We start from the raw sequence: 26,003 nt of genomic DNA on the forward strand, positions 1-26,003 counted from the left end.
ATGGAGGCCAAGCAAGAGCTAGCGTCTCGTGTCCAGACACCAACCGAATTGTACGTCGCGTATATTCAAGACGTTCTGGCTCTCTGCCGTAAAGCGGACGCGGACATGCTAGAGGCCGATAGGGTTGAGCACATCTTGAAGGGCATCGCAGATGATGCGTTCAACCTCCTGCTTTGCAGGAACTGCTCAACGGTTGAATCCATCATAAAGGAATGCCGGAATTTTGAGCAAGCGAAGAGCAAACGCATCGTACAACGCTTCGACCGACTTACCAATACGGCTGCCACTTCCTCCTGCAACGACCCTCCGGCATCACATCCGCCTGCCACGCCAAGCTTGACACAGGTCATCCGCCGCGAACTTGAGGCTATGGCTCCAAGTTCTCACTGTCCCCATACGCACGACAACATGACCATCTCGCTCATTCAAGTTGTTGTCCGCCGAGAAATTGCCAACATGGACATCCAGTCTGCCGTCCCTCCACGTCCCACCCCTACCACTCCTGTCATTGCCTCTGCTGCACCTCGCCAGTCGTTCCCGAGTCGATATCGGAACCCATCTGAGTGGCGAACACCGGATGACAGGTCGATTTGCTTTGCTTGCTCCGGGGTCGGTCACATCTCGCGCCACTGCCGTAGTAGCCGCTGGTACTCCTCGCCTCGACCATACGCTGATCGCCGCTTCGACCGAGACCCTCGGTCCCTGTCGCCCCTTTCTCAACCATACCATGCCGGCCTTCCCTCTCGGGGAAACACCACTAGCCGCTCGCCCTCGCCGCAACGCCGTCAGTCCCGCTCGCCTACACCTCGACGTCCCTCGTCCCCGTCCTACGCGGGCCGCTTCTCGGGAAACTAAGCAATGCAGCCCCCGGAGGTGAGGCTGCGTTGACGACTCGCACTGCAAAACCTCTGCTGACCCCTGCTGCTCGACCGAACCTTGTTGAAATTTTGTTGATGATGTACCCGTTCAAGCCCTCATCGATACTGGCGCTCAGGTGTCGGTTATGCGATCAGATCTTCGTAGCCGTCTCCGTAAAGTCCTGACACCTGCCGAGTCGCCTGCCGTCCGAGTGGCTAATGGCAGTACAACAGCCGTGATGGGAATGTGCGCCGCCCGTGTTACCATTGCCGGTCGTCCTGTGTTAGTCCTGTTCACTGTACTGGCCGAGTGTCCCCACGAAGTGATTCTTGGAATCGACTTCCTGACTGCTCATTCAGCACTTATTGACTGTGCAACCGGCACCCTTCGCCTTGAACTGCCCCATTACTTTGCCGACCCGACCGAAGACCACAAGTCCCGACTTCGTTCTGCTGAATTTGTTCGCCTGCAACCTGATGCTGCGACCTACGTCCTCATGTCGCCTTCTCCTCCACTTCGAGATGGTCCTTACGTGGTGTCCCCACTTTGCGACGTTCTCCTGGCACGCCAAATCGCACTACCAAGCTCCATTGTCACTCTTGTTAACAATAGAGCGTGGCTTCCCCTTCTGAACTTTGGTTCGTGTCTGCAAGTGCTTCCTGAGGGTGTATCTCTCGCTTTGCTGTCCCCTTTGGAAGAGTGTGGAGTAGCTGCTCTTACGTCCGAACCACGATTCGACACTGCTGCAGCTTCCGACCGTCCTACTTCAAGCAACGACAAGTTTACGCCCATGATAGCTACTGACCTACGGCCTGCTTACGCCGACGCCCTTCGCCGTATTCTGATGTCCTATGAAGACATCTTTGATTTTGGAAATCGCCCGCTAGGTCGCACCCGTGTCGTCACCCATCCCATCCTCACTGGTGACGCTCCTCCTATACACCGGAGGCCCTACCGTGTGTCAGCAGCTGAACGCCAGGTGATCCAAACGGAGGTGGACAAAATGCTCTCCAAAGATATTATCGAGCCTTCCTGTAGTCCGCGGGCGTCACCTGTCGTTTTGGTTAAAAAGAAGGACAATACCTGGAGATTTTGTATCGATTACCGTCACCTGAATAAGATTACGAAAAAGGACGTGTATCCGCTTCCGCGTATTGATGACGCGCTGGACTGCTTACAGGGTGCCAGTTATTTTTCATCGATTGATTTGCGCTCCGGCTACTGGCAAATCGCAGTGGATGAACGAGATCGCGAAAAGACCGCCTTCGTCACCCCAGATGGTCTCTACCAATTTAAAGTGATGCCTTTCGGACTGTGTAATGCCCCTGCTACCTTCGAGCGCATGATGGATTCTCTTCTGCGCGGATTCAAATGGACCACATGCCTCTGCTACCTTGATGACGTCATAGTTTTTTCACCGACGTTTCAGAGCCACCTTCACCGACTCTCAGCTATCCTTGATGTTTTTAGACGTGCCGGCCTACAACTCAATTCTGCAAAATGCCATTTCGGCCGCCGCCAAATACGAGTACTTGGTCACTTGGTTGACGCTTCTGGCGTCCAGACTGATCCTGACCAAGTTCGTGCCGTTGGGGAGTTTGCCCTTCCGCGTTCTCCTACCGATGTCCGCAGTTTTCTAGGGCTGTGTTCCTATTTTCGGCGATTTATCCTGAACTTTGCCGAAATCGCTCGTCCTCTCACAGACCTTCTGAAAAAGGACACCACTTTTCGTTGGGGACCCGACCAGGCTGAAGCATTTTCAACGCTTATCAGTCGCCTTACCAATCCACCCGTGTTGGGTCATTTTGATCCGCATGCCTACACAAAAGTTCGCACTGATGCAAGCGGCCATGGCATTGTCGCTATCTTGTCCCAACGACAGCGGGACACCAATCGTGTGATCGCGTATGCTAGCCGTCTTCTTTCTGCACCAGAGCGAAACTACTCGATAACAGAACGTGAATGCTTGGCCCTTGTTTGGTCCATTGCTAAGTTCCGCCCTTACCTGTTCGGTCGACATGTCACCGTCGTGACAGATCATCATGCCTTATGTTGGCTATCCTCACTCAGAGACCCGACAGGCCGTCTTGGCCGCTGGGCTTTACGCCTGCAAGAGTACACGTTTTCCGTGTCCTACAAATCTGGGCGGTTACATAAGGACGCCGACTGCCTCTCCCGCTACCCTGTCGACCCACCGGATGGCACCGAAACCGATACAGATACCTGCGTTTTGTCGATCTCCGACTTCTCACGCATCGCCGACGAGCAGCGTAGTGACCCATATTCGCGATCCATCATCGAATGCATTACCTCGGAGCAACAGGACGCTTCTCTCCGTATGTTTGTTCTCCAGGACGGGACCTTATATCGACGCAATATGAATCCACATGGTGCTGAACTGCTCCTCTTCGTTCTCCAGCATCTGCGCTCGACAGTTCTCTCGCAGTTACACGATGCGCCTACCGCTGGTCATTTGGGTGTCTCCCGTACATATGACCGTGTGCGCAGACGATGTTTCTGGCCTGGGCTATATCGCTCTGTTCGAAGCTACGTCGCTGCCTGCGAACTTTGCCAACGCCGCAAGAAGCCTCCATTGTCTCCCGCTGGCCACCTTCAGCCTATAGATATCCCCAGTGAGCCATTTTTCCGCGTCGGCCTGGACCTCCTTGGCCCATTTCCTACCTCATCCTCGGGCAACAAGTGGGTGGCTGTTGCGACGGACTATACCACGCGTTATGCCATAACGCGGGGCCTCCCTACAAGCTGCGCAACTAATGTGGCTGATTTTCTCCTCCATGAAGTCATCCTACATCATGGTGCCCCACGTCAGCTACTCACCGATAGAGGCCCCTGTTTTCGTTCTAAGGTTGTCGACGACCTTCTTCGTTCTTGCTCCACGTCCCACAAGTTCACGACGGCTTACCACCAACAGACAAACGGACTTACCGAGCGTCTCAACCGTACACTTACGGACATGCTCTCCATGTACGTGTGTGATGATCACCGGGATTGGGACTGCACCTTACCTTTCGTGACGTTTGCATACAATTCGTCGCGTCACGATATTACTGGTTATTCCCCTTCTATCTACTATATGGCCGTCACCCTCTCCTGCCTCTTGACTCACTGCTCCCTTCTGACGCCACCACTACCACGTTCTATGCTCACGACGCCATTGTTCGCGCGGCCGCAGCACGTCGTATTGCCCGTGACCGTCTTCTGGCATCTCAGACTATCCAGAAGCACCGTTACGACAGTCATCGTCGGGACGCTCATTTCAGCCCTGGGTCCCTTGTTCTGATTTGGGTACCCTCCCGTCGCGTCGGCCTTTGCGAAAAACTGCTGCCAGGATACGTCGGGCCATACCGAGTTCTTTGCCAAGTCACCAGCCTCACATATGAGATCTCACCTGTGCATTAAAAGTCTTCTACCACCCCAGGAACTGATATCGTGCACGTTTCGCGACTAAAGCCCTATAACTCGCGCGCTGATTCGACACCCTAAGAAGCATCGAGACGATGCTTCTGCCGCCGGGGGGGTTCATGTCACCTACGAGTTTGTACTGCTGTGGACAAAATGACGTTGGTTGGGGAAGAAGAGGCTGAAGTGTCTCGGAGCTCGGTAGATGGTGTCACCCTGGCCACAGAGCTATAACCCTCTGTATATATTGTAAATACAGATATTTTCTTCCCGTAACAATATAAGGGCTTAGTACGGTCATGTAGTTTTCTCCTACCGGCAGATTGGCTGCAGTTGTCAGGTGATTCAGACTACACATAACACAATGTGTTAACACGTAGTTTACAGTGATTGAAATAGTTCTGAAGAACCATGGCATACAAATTAACTAATAAATTTTGTCAATTATAAGTTCACTGTCAGAATAAGTTTAGCTTAAAATACGTGCTCATTATTAACTACGAGGTGATGGTATTTTATATGTTTTACATAATGATACTGTATTATTTACTACCCTTTAATGCGATACTGCGATAAAATGTGGAACAGTTAGCTACGCTCATCAATTACTGCAAGGTGTCCACAATCTCATATTCATGTTCTCTAGCAAATACTCTGTGAGTTTCAATTAAAATTCACCTGTTGATGAAGTATTGCGCAATGTGTTTTTCAAATGTTCAGGAAAAAGGTGCCGCACGTTGGAACTTACATCACAGAAGAAGATCCGATCTACACACCCAGCAAGACGAACCGCACAAGTCCCAACAGCATGAGCGTGCTGAAGTCACCAGGTATTGTTTTTTCGTTTTCTGTTCTTGATACAAATGATTTGAACTTTTCCATTATTGCGCGAAACTTTAATCCTGCCGCAAAACTGAAGCATAGTTCACTTGACGTTGTTCGACCAATAATGTAAGTTCGTGCATTTTATGCTTCATTTCCCTCAAACCGTTCAGACCGATGCAACTTTATGAATACATGACATTTTACGAAAAAAATAAGCAATCACCATTGACAGTAGCCATAGACAGCGGATATTTCAGGTAGCATCTTTTAAATAGCTACAGAGGTGGTCTACAGTGGCATTGTTGATAAAAGTGACGGAAAAGCAGCAGAGATCAATAAATGAAACCCCTGCTACGCCATCAGTATTAGTGGGCTCAGAAACGTCATTTGCTTAACATATTTTTGAAAACAAAGAGTTGTCGCAGTTTCACCTGAAAAGCGAAGCATCAATTGCGATAGCAAATTTGTAGAGAGCTATACGGAGTAATGATAGTAGCTTTATCAGCTGTATAAACTTGGACATGCAGCAGCACCGGCAACACGCAGATCTGTTGTCGACGCCATCGGCATTTTGCACGCGTTCGCACAAAATGCGTGCGGCGTTGGTGACTGTTGCCGGAGCCTCTGATATAAATAGGCACTTGGTGCCGCAGCTAAACGTCGCCTCAATTCCCCCCCCCCCCCCCGGCCTTTCACGCGTCGGAAGAAGGCACGTTTGCTCTACATACAGGTGATTGTAAAGGAGGAAAGAGACGCCTACTTCTGCCGCCCTTAAGGGAGCATGGCGCAGAACGCGCGTTTGTTCTCCGCCGTGCCTTCACTCCCCGTGAAAACGCGCGTCCCTCGCGCCCTTTCACTCGCACATACAGCGTTTGGCGGCGCGCGGCGACGATTTCATCTCTATTGACGTCATACGGAACCTCACGGCGACGGCGACGGTGACGCCGACGGCAGAAATCTGCTTTGGAGTGTCCATATAATTGCTATCGCAATAATATGTTAGAAATGTGCGTGATATGATGAGAGGGTGGTAGTAAGGTCCATTTTTGAAACTGTCACCTACTGATTAACCCTTTGCTGCACTTCGAAGACTACAAAACTGACGTTCAAACGACAAATGCCTCCATTGAAGCGAAAGCGTCTGCCTTATGCAATGTTGCTAAAACCGTAGATCACCTGCGAGGAACTTATTTGAGAAGGCAAGGACATCCAGATCTATCAAAGTGAAAGCAAGTTATCCTAGCCCAAGTGTGCTGCTGGCTTAGCAGACTTCGGACAGCGAGGTTCGGACACGCCAACGTATGGTAAAATTTTGGGCCAAATGCCCACCTCTGGGCCTAATAAAATGTTAAGCTCGCAGTCTACCTGAAGTTATGGTTTGTTGCACATTTGGTTGGGAATGTCTATCTGCTCCCCTGTGGCATAGCGATGGGTAAAGTCTTGAGGGACCTGGTTGCTGTATCCCCTCAGGGAAGCAAGGACCGCTGAGATGACAGCGCACCTATTCCAGTATGTGCCATGCGAGCACTTCAAGAAGCTAGTACAGGCAACAATGAAGCCTGATGGCGCGCGATATAATCACGAATATTGTTTTATTTTACATGATTATGATTGTTTAAAGTGGCACTAGAAAGGTAATGTTGAGGATGTGTTGTCGCTGCGTTTATTCTATGACCAGGCTGCCCACATAGCTGTCTCATAGGCAGCTGAGCTGACACATGCTGATGACCGCCGCTGCACCAAATCATTTACAGCTATGTTCTGAAAATGTCCTCCAAATTAAGTGAACTTGTGTCGCGATGTGCAGGGGGGAGCTTAGTGCTCTCGATTTTCTTGATGGCGTGCGCCACAATTATGTAGACGAATATGTGGTATTGTAAAATGCCTTTATAGGTGGCTTTACAGGGTTTGTCATACAGCTTGCAGTCCTGAAAGCACAGATGACAGGCCTATTTAGACCTATATCTTGTCGCGGAAGTTACGATGAACGCTAATGATAAAGGCAGTAGCTGCTGTGTTATGCGCACATGCAGCGTCGGGGCGCTGCGTGGCGTGGCGTGTAACGTAGCGACCATAAGGCCAAGGTCCCTTTGGTCACTAAATAAAAGAAAACCACCGCATCATATATATGTCTAATTCTTTAATAGTTCAACTAACCAATTACACCATCGCATCTTAATAGTCATAATTGCAAATATATCATTCCCGCCATAGTAAAGCTTGGCTGGTCTTCCATCTCCACCCCAGTGGAAGAGCTGACAGTTTTTTTTTTCGGAGTTTTTGCTAAGCGCAGTACTCGAGTGTCGGTATTTAGTTCACTGCTTTATTGGACTAAAGAAATGTGTTATACTCTCATTTTCCCCCCACAATGATGCCCCAATGGCGGGGTATGTACTTCAATAAATAAATCAACAATAAGTAATAAGTTCTGGCTTCGCAAACCTAATAAAGCTTAATATGAAGTTTCCACAGTTTAACGCAGCTGAATTAATTCAAGCCGCATTTTGCTTAAAGGCCTGCGAGCGTGGGGTAACGTTTTGTTAAGTTGTGGCACACCTCGAACAGTACATTGCATTGATAATAAAACATGTGCGACTGCGTGTGCATAATTATATTTTCAATTTTTTTTCAGGTAATACAGATGTAAGAATCTACAGGTTGATCTATGACGGAGGCGATGGCTGCTATGTCTTCAGGGTGCCAGGCCAACATAGTGGTAAGAAAACCGGGAGGCTACTAATATTCCTGATGAATTCAAGCCGCCATCAGATGTCCAGATGTGACTACGTCCGACACTCTGGTAGCTGTATGGCTAAAAAATAGTTTAATGCCTCTTTCACAGGAGTTATTCAAAACACGAAATTGGAACATGTTTTTTAGGAAGCAGTGGCACCTTACAAGTCCACAAATGTGCAGAGTTCTTTATGAATTACCGTTTTGTTCGAACGGTGAAGCAATGACAGAGACAGGTAGCTCGCGCGTCCTATGCTGTTGCGCAGCGTAAACAGCAGCCCGCACGCTACCAGCTCTCATAGGTATATCCGACATGACGATAAGTGAGTATGTGGCTAAACTGCATCATTAGGGCTTCGGCGGCATCGCGCATGCATGCCCATGCGAATATGTAAAGGACGGTAAGCAGAGGTGCCAAAACGGCGTTAGCCGCCGCGGCGCGGTGACGATTGTCGGCTATAACCTTTGCAGAAGCCTTCCAAACGCTTCAGGAACGCTATTCCCTGTAGATGCCGACCGATTTAGACCGCAAGTGACTTCCAAGCAATACCATCATGATTAACCTTATAGGTGTAGTAAGGCTGCGGGCCATATTCTTTTCTGAATTGGTAAGTGATAAAACAAATGACGCCTAGATATAAGTCACCATTGTTACAAAGATACGTCATGAAGAGCACAGTCCCTTCAATAGAGCAAATATTTCTATGTCCAATTCTTAACCATTAGGTAGGCACAGAACGGCAAAGTAAGACTAAGGTACGACTATCCATGATATATTAACTCCCATAGAAGCCCATACAGCCTACGATAGCGGCTTGACGATGACGATGATGATTTATTGGATAGGATAGGAATAAACTTTATATGTCCGGCGGTTATTGGTGTTGGTGCCCGGGACTAGGCTGCCAGGGGTCCATCGCCGGAGAAAAATCTTCCGAGATCCTCGGCAATAGCCCTGGCCCGCTGGACAACCCACTCCTGGTCCTCGGGTGCCTCGCTGAGGAGGGCGGCTTGCCATCTCTCAGCGAGGCGCCCGCCTTCACAGGTGTCCTGCTGTTGCCTTCTGCCTTCCTCTTGGTGCTTCTTGATCATGGCATTGACATTCCCAAAGCATATGGGCCATATCAGCCCATTCGTGGTCACACCAGGGGCAGCCGGGCGATGGGTGCCGCGCGGGCCAGACGCGATGGAGGTGGTAGGGGTTGGTCAAAGTGCCTGTCTGCAACCGCCTCAGGTCGACTGCCTTGGACCTGTCCAGCGGCCCGTGGGGTTGTGGATATTTCTTACGTTCTTTCTTGTAGTGACCGAGACCTCTCGGTACGAGGCCGGAAACTCCTCGATATCGCGGTTGGCGTCCCCGTGGCCCCCAGCTCCGTCCGCCGCGATTTGGGTTGTGTTGGTAACTCCTCCGTTGGGGTCCCGCACAACAACGGCGGCGGCTGCCCTCTGGGGGATCGCGTCGTGGCGGGTAAGCTGCCTCGCGACGAGATGGGCGCGCTCGTTCTGGTTGGGCGGGATGCCGGTGTGTCTTCACCAGTTGGTATTGTTGTTGTCGTTGTTGTCACCGCTGTTGTTTTTGGTGGTGCCAAGCTCCCCGACGTGCGCGGGGAACAGTTTGAGGGCCTTGTTCGTAATCGTGCCAGACACGAAGTCCCCGGCTCTGGCGTTCAACATGCGCGCCACATCCGCGGACACCCAACCTTTGGTGTACTTCCGGTTTGGAGTCGCTAATGATCAGGCTATCCTCCGTACTTCCGTGGAGTACCGCGAGGGCTATGGCCATCTCCTCCGCTGCTTCGGCCGACGGCAACTTCGCTGATGCCGTGACTCGTATCCTTCCCTTCGTATCTACGACTGCCATGGAGAAGGCAGGCGCCGACGCCGTCGGCCGGCCGTGTCGCTGATGTTGCCACTTTTGCTGCTGCCGTTTTTGTCGTAGTGGTAGTAGTGATGGTGGTGTTGGCATCCCCGGTTCGTCTCGCACATTCTGTTGTAGTGGCGGTGGTGGTCGTCGTTCCTCGTCGCCGTCAACGTTAACGGCGGGCCGCGGGTACCTGGCTGCATCGACGAAGAGGACGCCTTCTCGTCTTCCGTGCTCCTCGAGGATTGCTACCGCCCTGCGTTTACGTCGTTGCACGTCATGCACCGGGTGCATGTTCTTGGGCATGTTTTCCGTCTGTATCGCGTCCCTGACTACCGGTAAAAGTGTTTCCTTCAGTCCCCGTGCCTCGTGATATCGAATCCCGAGCAGGTCGAGGATTCGTCTTCCCGTTCTGAAGCCCGACAGCCTCTCCACCTGCACGATTCTCTGCGCCTCGGTGACCTCCTCGAGCGTGTTGTTTACACCCAGCTCGAGGAGCGTGTGGGTTGGCGTGTACTGGGGTACCCCCAGGGCGGTCTTGAATGCCCTGCGGATCGCCACGTTCAGCTTGTCGGTTTCGCTCCTGTTCCAGTCGGCGTACGCGGCGACGTACGATATGTTGCTCAGCGCGTACGCCTGTATCAGCCTCGTGACGTTGTGTCCCTTCATTTCTTTCCTCTTGTTCGCGACCGGCCGCACGAGGTGCGTGGCGGCGGCCACTTTCTTCTGCAGTCGGGCAACCAGCTCGCGGTTGGCACCGTTCTCTTCCAGCCACAGGCCGAGCACTCGCAACTTGGACATCGTCGGTATTCGGGTCTCCTCCCTCGTCATGACGCGGACGCCCAAACGACGGGCGTCGAGCACACCCTGCGGGAGGGGTCCTTTCTTGCGCGGTCTGTGGAGTAGGATCTCTGACTTCTCAGGTGAGCAGACGAGTCCCGAGTCTTCAAGGTGCCGCTCCACCTCCCGGACGGCCCGCTGTAGCCGGTCGTCAATTTCGCCGACGCTCGTGTTCTCCGTGGTCCACACCGTCACGTCATCTGCGTAGATCGTGTGATTGATGCCCTCTATCGCATCGAGACGCTCCGGCAGGCCGATCATGACGAGGATCAAAAGCATAGGGGAAAGTACGGAGCCCTGCGGCGTTCCCGCACCGCCCATTCGGACCGTTCGCGGCGTGGCCTCGTCGATCTTGACCGTCGCCTCGCGCCCATTCAGGAAGCTGCTGACATATTCAGGAAGCTGCTGACCACGCCCCGAGATCGAGTCGGCTGATCTTGTCCAATATGGCCAGGTGCTTCACCGTGTCGAAGGCGCTCTTGAGGTCTAGCCCGAGTAAGGCGCACACGTGCGTGCTCGGAGCGTTCATGACCTGTTCCTTGATCTGCAGCATGGCGTCCTGCGTGGAAAGTCCCTTTCGGAAACCGATGATGTGGGTGCCGAAGGCGTCCTGCTTCTCAAGGAGCGTCGTCACCCTGTTGAGGCTGGCATGCTCCATCACTTTCCCGACCCAGGACGTGAGGGAGATCGGCCTCATGTTTCGGACCTCTAGCGGTTTGCCCGGCTTTGGTATGAGTATACGTCCGCGGGCTTCCACTCTTGCGGAGTTCGGCCCTCCTTTCAGCACGAGTTGATGTACTCGCAGAACTTCTCGATGGCGTCGTCGTTCAGGTTCCTAAGGATTTTGTTGATGATCCTGTCAGGACCAGGCGCCGTTTTGGTCTTCAATAGCTGGAGGACCGCTCTAATTTACTGCACGGAAACGTCCGCGTCCCGCTCCTCGTTGGGAGCCCCGCGATACTCGGGGTTACTCTTCCCTTCCGGTCGAGCGAGGTGCGTCTGCACGATCTCCTCCGCAAAGGCTTCCGGGTCGTGCTTCTACTTGTGTCGCAGCTTGGCCATCTCTGTACGGGTCGCCGTTCTGGTGCTTCCCGGGTCGAGCAGGTGCCTGAGAATCTTCCAGGTGTGTCCCGCGCTCATGTTCCCGTTCATCATGTCACACAGCTCCTGCCATTCTTGTTCGCACAGGCGGCCGCAATGCGTCTCGATCTCCCGGTTGATTTCGGTGATCTTCTTGCGTATCTTCCTGTTGAGTTTTTGTCTATTGGCAAGCCCTTTGATACGGGGCAGTGACAAATAGTCACCTGCTTCAGTGAATCAGGTATACTATACATGTTTTTGCTATACATCTCAGCACGTATCGCCACGAGCAAACTGCAGAGTCACCCGCCGTGATGTCATAATGCCTTTGGCGTTGTGCTAAAGCCCGCGAGCACAGTGTGTCCCTGTGTGAGCAGCGCCGTGTGTGTCCCTGTGTGTCTTCTTTAGTCCTGTATTTTAATCGCGCTATCGTAAACCCTTCAAGATGCGTTACTAACGAGACCATATTGCACCCTTCGAGAGCACGGGTTCGAATCCCAGCCATGGCGGCGGCATTTCAAGGAGGGGGGGGGGGGGAGGATAGTGAAATGCAGAAACGCTTGGCGCGTCGTGCATTTGGTACACGCTAACTAATTGCTGCTGTTCAAATTTAATCTCAAGTACCCCTCTACATCGTGCCTTATAATCATATCATGGGTTCTGGCACGTAAAACACCAAAATTTAATTAAATTTCAGAATGTCATTAGAGTTTAATACCCGGAATTGTTAGCGGATAGAAGCAAACACCCCGTGAGTTCAAAATGTCTTGTTCTAATGATATTTTCGGTACTTTTACAAATATTAACACAAGTGACGTAATGAATGTATATTTCTCACAAACTCTTGTTTTGCCCCACGAGATGTAGTCACGCGGAAATCGCACGAGCCACTTTTCTGTAGATCTTCGTATAGATCTTCGTATGATCGCAACACACATCATCCACAATCGCCTGGATTTAATGTGGACGGAAGCATCAACCGGTCAGCGGTCGAGATAAGCAAGAAACGTTTAGAGCATTGGTGAAAAAAAAAGCAGGGAAGAGATTGATACGACTGGATCCGTTACAGGCATAGGTAGCGATACAAGGTAGAAAGAAGATTTGAGGAACATAAAAATATTAAACAGATGTATACAAAAATGCTGATATGAAAAGCATGTATAGCGTTCCTGAGTACCTCAAGTAGGCTACGTGACTATTTGTCACCCCCCCCCCCCCCCGTTTCAAAGGGCATGCCAATAAGCCACCACCATCACCACCATCGTCATCATCACTTTCAAGCCTTACCATATTTACTAGCTTTAGTGGTAACCATGCTCCCGGCCATATATTATTATACGGAATTACTCTATAATAAAATTAATTATCCCTACATATTGTTACGGGGAGATGTCAAAAAGCGTTTACATATGTAGAAGAGACAGTGAGTGGCACCACAACAACAAAGGTGGCGGGCCGAGATACGACTCTTCTTCTTTCTCGTATGCTATGCTACTTCTATTTCGTCCGCAGGATAGATGCATGGCTTTTAACATTATCCTCCCGCCGGCGAAAGGACTGATTCGGTGCACTCGAAGTGCGACGACACGGAAAAGGTTCACTGCACACACCGGGTTAATCAGTGTCTAGGACATGGTAGCGCTCCAGGCGGACGACGCGCACGGTGTCGGACGCGCCCGGTGTCGGTGTGGACACCGTGCGCGTCGTCCTCCTTCCGCTCATGTGAGCACCGATCGCAAGTCGTATGGAGGAAGCCTACGACAATAATTAGAAAAATGCTGGAGCCAATTTCGAAAACTATTAGGTATGTCGCTGAAATAAAAGTTTCGTAGCTCGCTAATGATTTCAACTGGTTATTTCACACTTTACCTTGTCGTTGAGTTATTGGCCTTTTTTTATAAAACTGAAAGGAGGCGAGAATAGAAGCCCCTCACTGACAGCTTGAAATATTCCTCGCCCTCGTTGGAACTCTAAGATATCCCTCGCCCCCATTGAAAACGGGAAAACATAATCGGTGTAGAAAATAAGAGCAAAAGTAAAGAAATATACCATCCAAATTAAGTGCAAGCTCCCAACAAAAACTAAATAAAATATTTGACAAATTTTCCCAAATGAGATGAATATGATCATTTTTTACAATCGGTGACCAAAACAATGCCGGTCAACTCGATCAATTTTACACTTGATAGACCAACGCCTCTTTCACACAACTTTTTTAATTCACACGGAAGAGTATTGTTAAGCATTTACATACAATAGTTTGTGCGACAATGAAGCCCTACCGTTTTTCTGTTTTTTCTTGTAATGATCAGCAAGTTTATTGAGAAAAAGGTTAGCCATCTCAATAAAATTGACACACGACCGCGTGCAACGAATGTAATATTCACGCCATAGCTGAACTTGGTGTAATCAGTTATTTAAACAATTGAAAATTTAAAGTCAACCTTATTAGTATAGAGTCGAGGTGTCGCACACTCGTTTATGTCATCATATTTGCTACACCATTCCCAATATGTTGATATTAGTGGCTGGGAGGCGGCGACAATGCCCGTTGGTCTGGGAGTTACGCAAGGTAGCATCGCACGCCCGTTTCTCTTCATCTTTTGCAGTGTAGACATTGTTATTGTAGATATTTTGGTAAATCGCATCCTTTATGACGATGATACCAGTCTCGTGCTTTTTGGTCACTCTCGTGTCGACGTTGCGAATGACACCAACAGAGCGCTTGCTTTAATTAAACATTGGTCGTCACAAAACTGGAACTTGAATCCCAGTGAAAAGCATTTCTCTGAATGCAGGTAGCATTCTTGGGGTACTTCATGGTCTTTCCGGGGGCTATGCGACTACATGTGCATGTTTCCATATAACCGCTTTCCCGCCTACCTATGTCACTGGGTAGTCCGTGGTCAATTGGGTAACGCATCGGGCAGCTGTGCTGATGACACAGGGTTCTAAACCAACCCTCGGATCAACTTGAGTCACCGAGTATCTTGAAATGTGTACATACGTCCCGCTTTTCAACGAACCTCTTTTCCGCCGACATGGGTTACTGTAGATGCGGGTCTGCGTAGGTGCCTCTCTCAGAATTAACTCTCTGACGCCCACTTGGAGCACAGGGTATGTGCCACTCGGTCTGCGTTGGCCTTCACTGAAACTTTTTGATATCAACTTGGGTAACTACTTGGGAATTAGCCGTTCTCCAATGACAAAGAAGATCGAATAAATTTGGTCAATGTTGAGTGGAATCGAACCCACGTCACAAAAGCTCGTCACAAGCGAAATCGCATGGACAACACCTGTCCCAGCAGGATTCGCCACAAGTACACTTGGTATATGCGGTTTTTAAATAAACGTCTCGCCAACTTGGGCACCTTATTATGTGCCACTGAATGTGCGGCAAGCGAGGGATCAATTCTTAGCGTTCGCAGGCACCGGCGTGCCACGCTTCTCGTCTCAGAGGGCAGGCGCGCACTTCTAGGCAGCGTCACTAGTCGGCGCAGCGTGTTCAGAAAGAAGCCCGACAGAGGGCGAGCCCGGTTGCTGCATGACTCATTTCCCAGCGTTCGCACGCACCGGTGCGCCATGAATTTCGGACGCCATCTGCAGGCTTCAATGCGGCGGCGTCGTATGGAGCTGAGTTTTCTTAGAAAAGCAGGAAAGAGGAATCCCGCTGCAGTACACATCTCATGCATAACTAGTTTCGACGGTGGCAATGCGTTGTGTTGGTGTAATGATTGAATGCTAAACGCATTACCGTCGACAGTCATCGGGAGATGGCCTCTGCCGCATTTTTTTATTATTCAACGTCACAAAATTGTGAACATGGCGCTATTCAAGAAATATTTCAGTTGAATACGTGCAGTATTTCAAGATATGCGCGTGTATTTTAAATGCGTAAGTCATTCTATGCCTACCCAACGAGGAAACCCGTCTGTCCGTCACGTAAGACGATCGCTTTCAAGATAGGGCCCACAGCGAGCGGATTTACCTTCGCGCTGCCTTTCGCTTCAACGCAAACTAAGCGTCGAGGACACAGTGCACGCGAAGGTATCAGCACTTGAGGCACTGTGTCCTCATTGCAGATCGCTTTCAAGATATGGCCCACGCGGCCGCGGCTTACGCAACCGCCGCCGGGCTACGGTTATAATAGACAGTTTTAGTTACACGCACGTAGAGGCTTTGCGTACGTAGAGCTTCTACGTGTAAGCAGTGCGCATGCGCAGAACGCAGCGCACGCTGGTCCCACGGACGTACGTGAGATTCGATTTTTTGCGTGCGTTTCTTGCGCACGTAGACAGATTCGCGCGGGGGTTTCGCGAGACCACGAACAAGTGATAGCGTGCTGAGCACGCGCAGATGGCTTGCATGGAAACATGGCGACATGATGACTGGTCATCTATTTCATTCCATGTCAACGATGAAAGCAGATAACGCTTGCACAACACACTTCCAGGCATTGCGGAGACGATGACCGGCACGCATCAATGCACATCACTGGCTTGGCTGAAATACTCATCTTGAATTGAATTGGCTACCGCAGTGTTCATATTTCCCGATAGATGTAGCTACGCGGGGCGTCGCGTACGTGTAGCTAAAAGCGTTTCAGATGGCGTGCACGTAAGGTACGCAGACTGTTTACGTTTGCGTACGTGAAGTCTCCACGTACGTGTAACTAAAACTGTCTAATGGCTGGACGCGGGTGGATACGGCGCTAAAGAGCGATAATGGCTTATAATAATCAGAACCTAATCAGGGCACCTGGCGCCGCCACCTGCAGTAGTTTGCTTGCGTCATGAATTCACCTTGCGCCGCCATCCGCAGCAGTTTGTGCCGCCACGCCGCTGTGGTTTATATTGGTCGGACCAAGTTGAATAACACTGATAATGACATAGGGATGCGTGGTAATGAGCAAGTGGCAAAAGGCTTACGCATACTTAGACAACACCCACAGGAATTTCTGCGTGATGTTTTTTATATCTTGTGTGGGCGACAACAGCTGAAAACATAAATAAGCAATTAGGACTGAAAACGCGTGTTCATTCTCTTAATGTGTGAATTGCCTCATTAAATTCTGACTTCTTACTTGTTCAATAAAAAGCACATTGTAACTCTCACCTAATGATTTCGAACTATCTCGCATTCATGTAGTACATGCAAAAAAAAATAACGCATTAAAAACCCTCGAATTCAATGGGATTACTTTTTGTATTCTCGAAAAACAGGTTGTCAGTCTTTGCCGTACAAATTTAGAAAACCTGACGCGACGTAATAGGCGATGTGTCCAGTTAAACTAACTTGTCAATGAACCTATTGACATAACAATGATAACAATAAAATAACTTCAAGACACGTGTTTGTGACAAATATCTTACATGCAAAGGTAAACTTTCTCCCTGATTTCATTACTGTGATGGCTTAGTTTCAAATGTCTCTATGTCCCATCTGTAACGTAATTTAGCTTGCAGTTCATTGCCATTATTTGCCTTTGTTTGCTTGGTTTGCTCATGAACAAGCCGTGTGTGGAATTCGTATCTTACTATTTATTTTCCTTTGTTAGTCACGATTTAACTTTAATTATTCGTTAGCTTGGTCTATAGAAAAGTTCCACATATGCTTGTACAGAACACAGTTTATAGTTTTAATTATAGCAGCCCTACTCTCTGTTAATGGTCTTGTGCTACCGTGTCGGAGAATGCTTCTTGTGTTTAAGTAAAGCACTAATTGAAACCCTTAATTATTATAGGATTGTAAAAAAATGGTATTTTTAGTTCCCCAACGGAGTAGAATCCAGTCACTTTGTCAAGGAACTAAATGCAGTAGCTTTTACTGAATGCGTCTTCCGGTTAAGTAGAATAAAAGAAATTTAAGTATTATTGGATTCTGAAATAGCTGGCTATGGTGTTGGGCTGCTAATAACGAGGTCGCGGGCTCGAATCCCCGGCACGGCGGCCGCATTTCGAAGCCGGCGAAATGCGAAAATCCACGTGTACTTAGATTTAAGCACAAGTTAAAGAACCCCAGGTGGTCCAAATTATTCCGGAGTCCCCCAACTACGTCGTGCCCCGTAATCAGATCGTGGTTTTGGCATTGAAAACCACAGAAATTAATTAATTATTCTGAAATAACGGTATTTTTTAGTTCTGAAAAGGCGGCGAAAACAGTCCAGTCTCCATCCGAAGCAACTAAATGTTGTAGCTTCTAGTGCAGGCTTCCTTTGGTTAAGTAAAAATAAATATACTTTTTAAACTAATAATGAGTTCCAATGTAACGGTATTTTCTTGGTTCCTGAAAGGTGGTGAAATCAGTCCAGTTACCTTGTCAAGCAACTAAATGTATTAGCTTTGAGTGAATGCTTTTAGAGCGAAGCTTTATATGTCTAGGCGAAATCGCCTGTGTACAGAAAACTAGCATCACCAGCATTGACTCGAGCGTAGTCGTCTTGTTCTGCAGCTGACTCGTTTGCGCCCCTCAGGTTGCGATCGTGGTCGTGCTCGGCAGGCGCTCGTGCCACTGCTTCCGCGTTCGTCGTCGTCTTCCACAGCTGGCTACGTTGACACTCATCATTCCAGCGCAGCATTTCACTTCTCTTCTGTCGTCGTAATGGGGAGGCCGCGTTTAAGGAGGTTTGAGTCATTGCTTAAGGGGGTATGAGCCATTAATTCTCTTACGTAGCGGACAGATTTATTGTGAAGCAATTCAATTTCGAGGAATCGCAAGCGGCAATGGCGGGCGAATGCTGCTAACAACGTGGCTGAGCAAACTCGAGACATCGAACGCAAGCGACAACGGCGGCCTGCGGGCATACCGTCAGTGACGTTCTCTCCATCGCAGCCGAACGTGTGTGCAACCTCATAATTGGAAAATACTTTAATGACCCCTCGGGAGTAACCCTGTGATAAACACCAGGGCCGCACATATCAGCTTTCCTGGTTAACCATCTTCACGGAGTCGAAGGGCCGACAAATTTTTGTCGAGTTCAGTAAAAGAAAACTACGATAAATTTTAAATAACATTGTTTGCCGAAATATATATTTTTTAATTCCTGAATGGTGACAAAATCTGTCCAGTCACCTTGTAAAGGCACTAAATATAGTAGCTTTTAGTGAGTGTTTCTTCGGGTAAGTAAAAGTTTTTATGAATATAGGATTCCGAAACAAAGGTATTTTTTTAGTTTATGATAGATGCCGAAATCAGTCCATGTCTCCACTGGAACTCTATTGCACGAAGAGAAGAGGCTTTCCGCAATGAGTCATCTGCATTATTTTCATGAAAAAGTGATGGCATATCTGCCGTCACCGTTGTCGTCACCGTGATGTTCTCTATGAAGTCCAAGGGCGATAACACCGTCGCCGCGCGCCGTATGCTCGCATGTGCGAGTGAAAGCACGCGAGGGGAGCCGGCGATCACGGCTCAATCTGCCGCGTGCTAGAGAGGGAGCTTACAGGAAACGCGCTGTCTTCTGTAGTGCGAAAGGCCGTGGCATGGAGGAAGAAAAAAACTACGAGTGAGCATCACGTGACAATTTTGAACTTGAAAACAGGGGGTACCAGCGAATACACAAAGACGCGAACACAAGGAAAAGTGTTAGACAGGGACACAGACGTCCGTGTCTAACGCCTTTTCCTTGTGTACGCGTCTTTGCGTATTCGCTGGTACCCCCTGTTTTCAAGTTCATAATGCACCAACTGGCCCAAGAGCTTGCGCTAAAGGACAATTTTCAAGCCTAGTCATAAAAATATAGAAGATTTGGTTAATGGAAAATAGGCCCTCACATGATAGACCAGTGGTAGATTTAGTCGGCTCGCTTTGGTTGCGTATGCTGAGAGAGTTTCGGAATATGTACACTTAGTAGGCGTGGCAAACGCACGCCGAGGTTAGCGAAGGAATTCAAGTCTGCGAAGCAGTCGAGTCTCTGTTATGTCAGTCAGGTGACGCACCGCCCAACCACACGGCTCGCCCTTTCAGCAGCAAACAGGCGCCAAGACTGTAGTGAACTAAGGCGCCGGGTAACCGGCATTGTGCCCAACAACCCTGGAGGACCACCTCAAGGACGACTGGTTGTGTTTCGGGCTGGGTTCAGGGAAACGAGGAAACCTTTCGCCCTGCAATCGTGTGAGGGAAACCAAGCCACCCTTCCGACGCCGATTTGTCGCGTTTGGGCGCATCTTCCGGGAAAAAATGATTCATTTCGCCCCTGCAAGAATGTGTAGGCGAGCAAACGAGCGCCCAGGGTCAGCAGGGACTGCTTTCCCATGTGAAATGAATCCGTCCCATCTTGTGCCCAACGACTAACTGTGAGCCGGGGACACCAACCATATTTAAGGCCATGCTGGCCCATTGTAAGGCAGATGGTCCCAGCCGATGCTGTCGTTCTGCTTCTGCCTCTCAAAAGACCGGCAAGAACTCAATGGGCGAGTCTCAACACTCTAACCACGTCGCGCCACACAATCTTACAAAATAGTGCACGTAAACCTCAAGGAACAGCGATGACTCGGCTTTTAGAGTGCATACTTATGTTCTTTATTTCTTTCACCACGAAATACACACAGCAGAATTTTGTACTAAACAAACACTCTAGAAATAACTATCCTGCGAAATAACATCTCGTCACATCCTATATAGGTGCAAGACAGCGGAAGAAAAATTATCAAGAAAATATGCACTGCAGTTTAAGGTACATAAAAGCTGATTTGACGAAACAACAGACCACGCTCGGGCGGTGGTAAGCGCAAGTGATGCTTTGAAAATAATGTCGTCTTGAGTCTGGCTCCCCAGTCTTTCTCCACGTTTCTAGGCTACGCCTTTGAAGCGAAGACTGACGCCCGTGGTAGCCGAACCCCACGCCTTTTAATTTGCTACGTGCCTCCATTAGTGATGCAAAACTATCAGTAAATCGACTATCGATGGCATCAATATTTGTTTAACTATCGATAGTGTAAAAAGAATATTGATAGTATTACCAATAGTACTATCGATTGTTACCATCGATAGTGAAATCGGTGTTACTATCGATAGCACCATCGGTAGTATTACTACCGATAATACTATCGATAGTGCTTTCAATAGTTGTGCTTTTCTGGGTTGGCGATATTGCCAAAACATTTGCGATAGCCTACTATAAGCAATGCTCTGTTTGGTTTTTAGGAGCAGTTTTATGGCAAATGAAATAAATTGTTTCCGCAGTGAAAATGGCGGAATATATTCATCAATAAGTTCATACTCAAAAGTAACCAGTTACACCTTACTAACACACTTAGTTCAAATAAAAAATACACAAATTCACCATGGGGTGGAGTCATGCTGCCTAAAGTCGTAGCGCTAGTGAGCGCTTCACGAGCTGCGATCTGCAATTTTGAGGACGCATAGCTCTTCTTCATGACGCACTCGCTCAGTTTGAAGCTGCACTGCATGGCGAGCTTTTTCCATTTCTCTTTCAGCAGCACGCCTCTCACACTCCAATGACCGCTGATGTTCCACCCAGACTCTCAACTCCGCTTTCTCTAGTCCCATGCTCTCGCCTAGCTCGATTAGTATGTTTAGATCCATTGCGTTTCTGTCTTTGGCTGCAAGTTTACAGCCCGCCTCGTCCTGTCCAGTGGCTACGCGCTCAAACCTCTGCAGATACACGTGGAGGTCGTGGCGTCGTTCATTAAACAGTGGCAGTAACTTCTGGGGATTGAAGCAGGGTAGCTTTGGCGATGATACGGGCGCGGCTGGGGCAGATATCTCACTCTGCGCTCCTTCTAGAAGCTTGAGCTTCAGCTGCCAGATTTGTCGCTGCCTTTCGTCGGCTAACCGCTGACTTTTTGCTGCTGCTTTGGCTGCCTCTAGCTCAGCTGCTCGTTCATCCCTCTGCCTAGCCCGTTCTTTTTCAGTCCACTCGCGAAGTTCAGCGCAAGACAAGCCTAACTGTGCTGCAGTGGCGGCTAACTTGTCTAAATCCATATCGGTCGTCTAGTACTGCGTGTATACACCCGAATGCCGGTCTCCGCGTTTGGTATGTTACTGGCGGGTCCTGGCAGGCTCGCCAGATTGTGATGGAAACGACAACGACAAACTAACTTGCCGGTGTTTCCCGTTGGGCCTAGGATCCTTTAATAATGACACGGCAGACGGGAGCTTGCTACACGAAACACAGACTTTAACAGACACGCTAGCACGATACAGACGATTTACATACAGACGATTTACATGTACGTGGACTATAGTTCGGAAGTTGTCCTTCCATATAAAACACGTGCGTAGCACTCATGCGTCACCACTCGCCCATGCGCATCGTCGTTGCGGTGCCCGTGACGGTGGTTGTGACGGTGGAGCGTCGTTGTGGCTACGTCGCTGCTGTCGCGCCGCACCTCATCGCACCACGCCGCTCCTTGTCGCGACGTGGAAGCAGGACAAAAAACAGCAGGCCGGTAGAACACCAGGCCACCGCTGTAGCTGGCCAGCAACACCTCGCCTGTAACGCCTCGGACGCTATAATGTCGGGCTCGGTCAGCAGACAGACAGCTCAGGCGTTCCGGTGGCCAGCAGGAAGCACTGCACCAGGCCGCTATGACAGCAGGCCGCTGGTGCACAGGAGAGTAGAGCCACGAGCCGGATCTACGACCAGGTCCGCACGGTAGCGGGAAACCCGGTCGCCAGTCCTCGGGCTCGCTCAGCGGGCAGGTAGTTCAGGTGTCCCGGTCCCCAGCATGAAGCACTGCACCAGGCCGCTAGAACTGCAGGCTGCTGGTGCGCAGGAAAGCCCAGCGCAGGAAACACACATTTTTATTTTGAAATCACAAAATGCAATATAAGTTTGAAGCCGCGCAGTTCCGCCGCATGTAACGGCTTCCTTTCCGCTACAGCTGAACAGTTCAACCTAATTCCCATGTGTCAGCCAAGCATTCTGGTGAAGGAACACAAGCATGTCAACTTTTTTGCCCTTCAGCCTGCTCCTTCTATCTGAAATGATCTGTCCAGTCTCTGAGAATACGCGTTCTGCGGGTACCGACGTTGCTGTAATGCACAAGTACTTCCTAGCCACTTCAGAGACTGGCACTGTGGAGCAATTCCAAGACTTCGTGAATTCTAAAGGGATGCTCTTCCTTTCCTGTGGATGTAACTCCAGGTACTGGCGAACCATTAGTTCTGCGTTCGAGGTTGCCGTTGAGGGCTTCTGTTGCTGTCTCTCAAGGAACCGCAGAATTCAGCTTCCTGCCGCAGCTTAGTTTGGCACCGCCTGCTGCCTAGATGGTTCAGTTGCAATACCAGCTGGGCTCTCCGACAATCACCGGCTTAGTTCACCAATCAAACAAGCACTGGCGTGGTCTGCGTTTGTTCTGATCGAAAACGCTCACTCCTTTAGTCGTGGATCCAGCTTTGTGGCAAGCGATGTTAATAGTCTTTCTTCATAAGTGCCCTATCTTTTATGCAAGGAGGAGATGCACTCTCGAAGAACTTGTTTACCAAGTTCGGTTTGGTAGCGCTGGCTTGACGCACTCTTCCAGCTCAGGTGCGATAGTGCAGACCACAGGAACTATAAAGGATGGCAGTGCACTCATCTCAAGAGACTAATTTGGTGGCCTACTCAAATTATTCCAGTACTTCCACGTCATCCGCAATGAGCATCATATATTCTGCGGCGAACGGGCTTAGTCCCTGGGGTAACTTTGATGGTGTTAAGGTTAGCGCTTCTCCAACCCCCAAGATCCTTTTTAGCATATAAAAGATGCCGTTCCACCGTGTCGGTGTCTCCTGTTTGAGTTTTAGTGGAGGGACCTTACCGACACGCTCTTGCTCTTCTCGGAGCTTAGCGGTAGCGATGCAGCTGGGCCTCACGTAGCGCACAATATTCTTGCACCTTAGAAGCACGGAGGCTGGTTCTTCACGGCTTTTGCCCTTTCTGAACAGTGAGGTTCAGCGTATGAGCGAAGCATGGTAGGTGCTCGGCACCCAGTAGTCCGGCTGCAAGAACCATCCTCGTATCGTTGTCTGTGACAAGAGCAACGATTGCCTTGCGAATACCCCAGTATTCAACCACACCTTAAATGACGTCGGTGACGTTTTGTGCCGTGTGCGCTTCTTGAAAAATTCCTGTGAAGAGCACCGCAGACCGCATAGTTGTGCCTTGCAGAAAATGGCACGTGACTTTTATGTACCTGCCAGCATTGCATGATGTCCAAATGTCTGCTGTTACGGCACAATGGCTTGTCGACGTCAGCGTAACACACAATTTCGCCTTAGCCATCTCGTCTAAGTTCGGCAAAATAACGTTAGAAAACTACGTTCGGCATGGCAGCTCATATCATGGATCTAGGGCTTAGCAGAAATCTTGACATCCTTTGTTAATGAGGATCGAAAATGGCTGCATGTCTCTTGCTATCATTAGAGCTAATTACTTGTCAAGCTTCTTTTTCATTTCGGTCTGGTTCCCCATACTTTGCTCCTTTATCTGAAATAAAGAAATTCAACCTGCTTTGCTTCGGTTTTGAGGAGCCAGCCATATCCGTACATTTATCTGCGGCTTCTTTCACACTGTCCTCGATTCTCGTGAAATAGTGCATTAGCGGGGCCCCGCTTCATGTGGTCCCTTAAATAATAGGTATTCTCACTGCTTTCATATTCGTTGTCACGCATCGTGCACTTGGCATGTCCAGACGTTGCTTGTTTGACGAAGTATGCCCAAACCGCTGCTTTAGATCTCAGCATCTTGGACGATTATGAGCTGGAACGTGAAAATGCGCGAAGGTTTCTAAGTTACGTTTATGTCTATGCAGAGCAAAAAAAAGCACTTTATCTAATCGGATATGTAAATTTATTGTTTTCGTGTACATCATTCATGTTTTGCAATATTTTCTTGGAATAACGCAACAACAGTCACCACACATTTAAGAAATAACAGTAATGCGTTTTTACTGTTATAATGCATTGGCTTTACTGTTATTATTGCATTGGTATAAATGCAATAACTTAAGCACATGGAGACGGCTGACCAACTTCTAGGAAATGCATGGCATGTCTCTATGAAGACGGTTCCTAAGAAAGCGATCAATCCACGGCACTGGAGTTTGCTCTTATAGTTGCTGTTAATCTCCCATACGGACCATTACTCAGGAAAGCAAAGCCCAATGGCTCTTTCTTTCGCCGCACGGATATACCGCAGTTTTTGCATGACTCCTCACAGCCGTAGTGGAATACGTACTTACAAAAATTTTAGAGCCCGCGCGTAAATGTAGTGGAAAAGGGGGTAAGAGGTCATTGGTGGAGGTCTTGTTTCGTCCCTAAACGTGGCAATGTCACAGGGAGTCGAGATTCGTTAACGAAAGAGAATCATATTAACCGAAAGCAAAGTTACAAAGAGAGGCATACACTACACTGAAATCGGAACAGCTGATCAAGTCTTCACAAAATGAAAGAACATGCGCAGTTAACGGTGTTCACGAAAATACTAAAAGTAGCCCTGCGATGTCTCGTCTCAGAACAAAATACTATAACAAAGGTCGTAACACTGCGGGCGGGTGCCATTTAGTGTCACGACGCAAACGTGCTTCGAAGCATTTCCCCAACGATATGTTAAGAATTCCTTGCGGCAGTCTGACGCGGCTAAGCGCTGAGGACAGGTAGGCCCAGGAGTGCACATGGACACCGTCACGCCGTCAGATTACTTGCGAGCGCGTGCTTGCGAGCGAGGTCGCTTGAAGGCTTCGTTTCTATGTTGAAAATTCAGCGCCCTCGCTTCGAAGAATAAAGTACTGCAAATCCACGTGACATGTGCCTCTGATGTTGCTTTCTCTGCTTGTTTGGTACGTCCGCGGGCGTATTCAGTTTCGTTTCGCGAATTCGTGGATGTATCTAGTAGTTCCGTTCGCGGATTCTACCTTAATTTGCTTGCATTGCTAATTCGTGGACGTATCTTGTAGATCCGAACCTGCATAAGAAGTAATCAAAGAAATATTGGTGGCGCGGGTCACTTGATGTTGTAGCACATTATTCTCTCAAGCGATAGCGCTGCCTTGTCAATATTGGCTATTTTCACGTGGTGCCGTTGTCGAGCTAGGAGGGCGACCGCAAGAAGGACTCTGTCTGTGATCTGCCGGGGTGCAATGATAAGTTTCCTTGATTGCACGATTGAATTGCGTTGATTTATTGAAGGTGAGCGTTTAGTTTTAGCAGAACACTTGTATTAGTGTAAAACAAAGTTACTTTCAGATATAGCGCAAAGCGCAAATAAGTACACACACACACACACGAAGACGACACGACAGACGCGGACGAGCGCTACTACCAACTGTTTATTACAATCTAGAAACCTTCAGATTTATAAGGTGAATCACGTACACCAGTGTCACGCCCCCTTTCCAATGCGAGGTGATAAAAAAACAAATCTAAAAAGATAACAACACTA

The 26,003-nt window shown here is 49.1% G+C and overlaps 1 pseudogene; it reads right to left on the minus strand.

Moving 5' to 3' along the window:
- Positions 1-22,952: 22,952 nt before the first annotated feature.
- On the minus strand, positions 22,953-23,989 carry LOC125945039 (zinc finger BED domain-containing protein 4-like; annotated as a pseudogene).
- Positions 23,990-26,003: the final 2,014 nt, after the last annotated feature.

This window comes from Dermacentor silvarum, chromosome 4 (assembly GCF_013339745.2).
Source record: "Dermacentor silvarum isolate Dsil-2018 chromosome 4, BIME_Dsil_1.4, whole genome shotgun sequence".
Classification (NCBI taxonomy): domain Eukaryota; kingdom Metazoa; phylum Arthropoda; class Arachnida; order Ixodida; family Ixodidae; genus Dermacentor; species Dermacentor silvarum.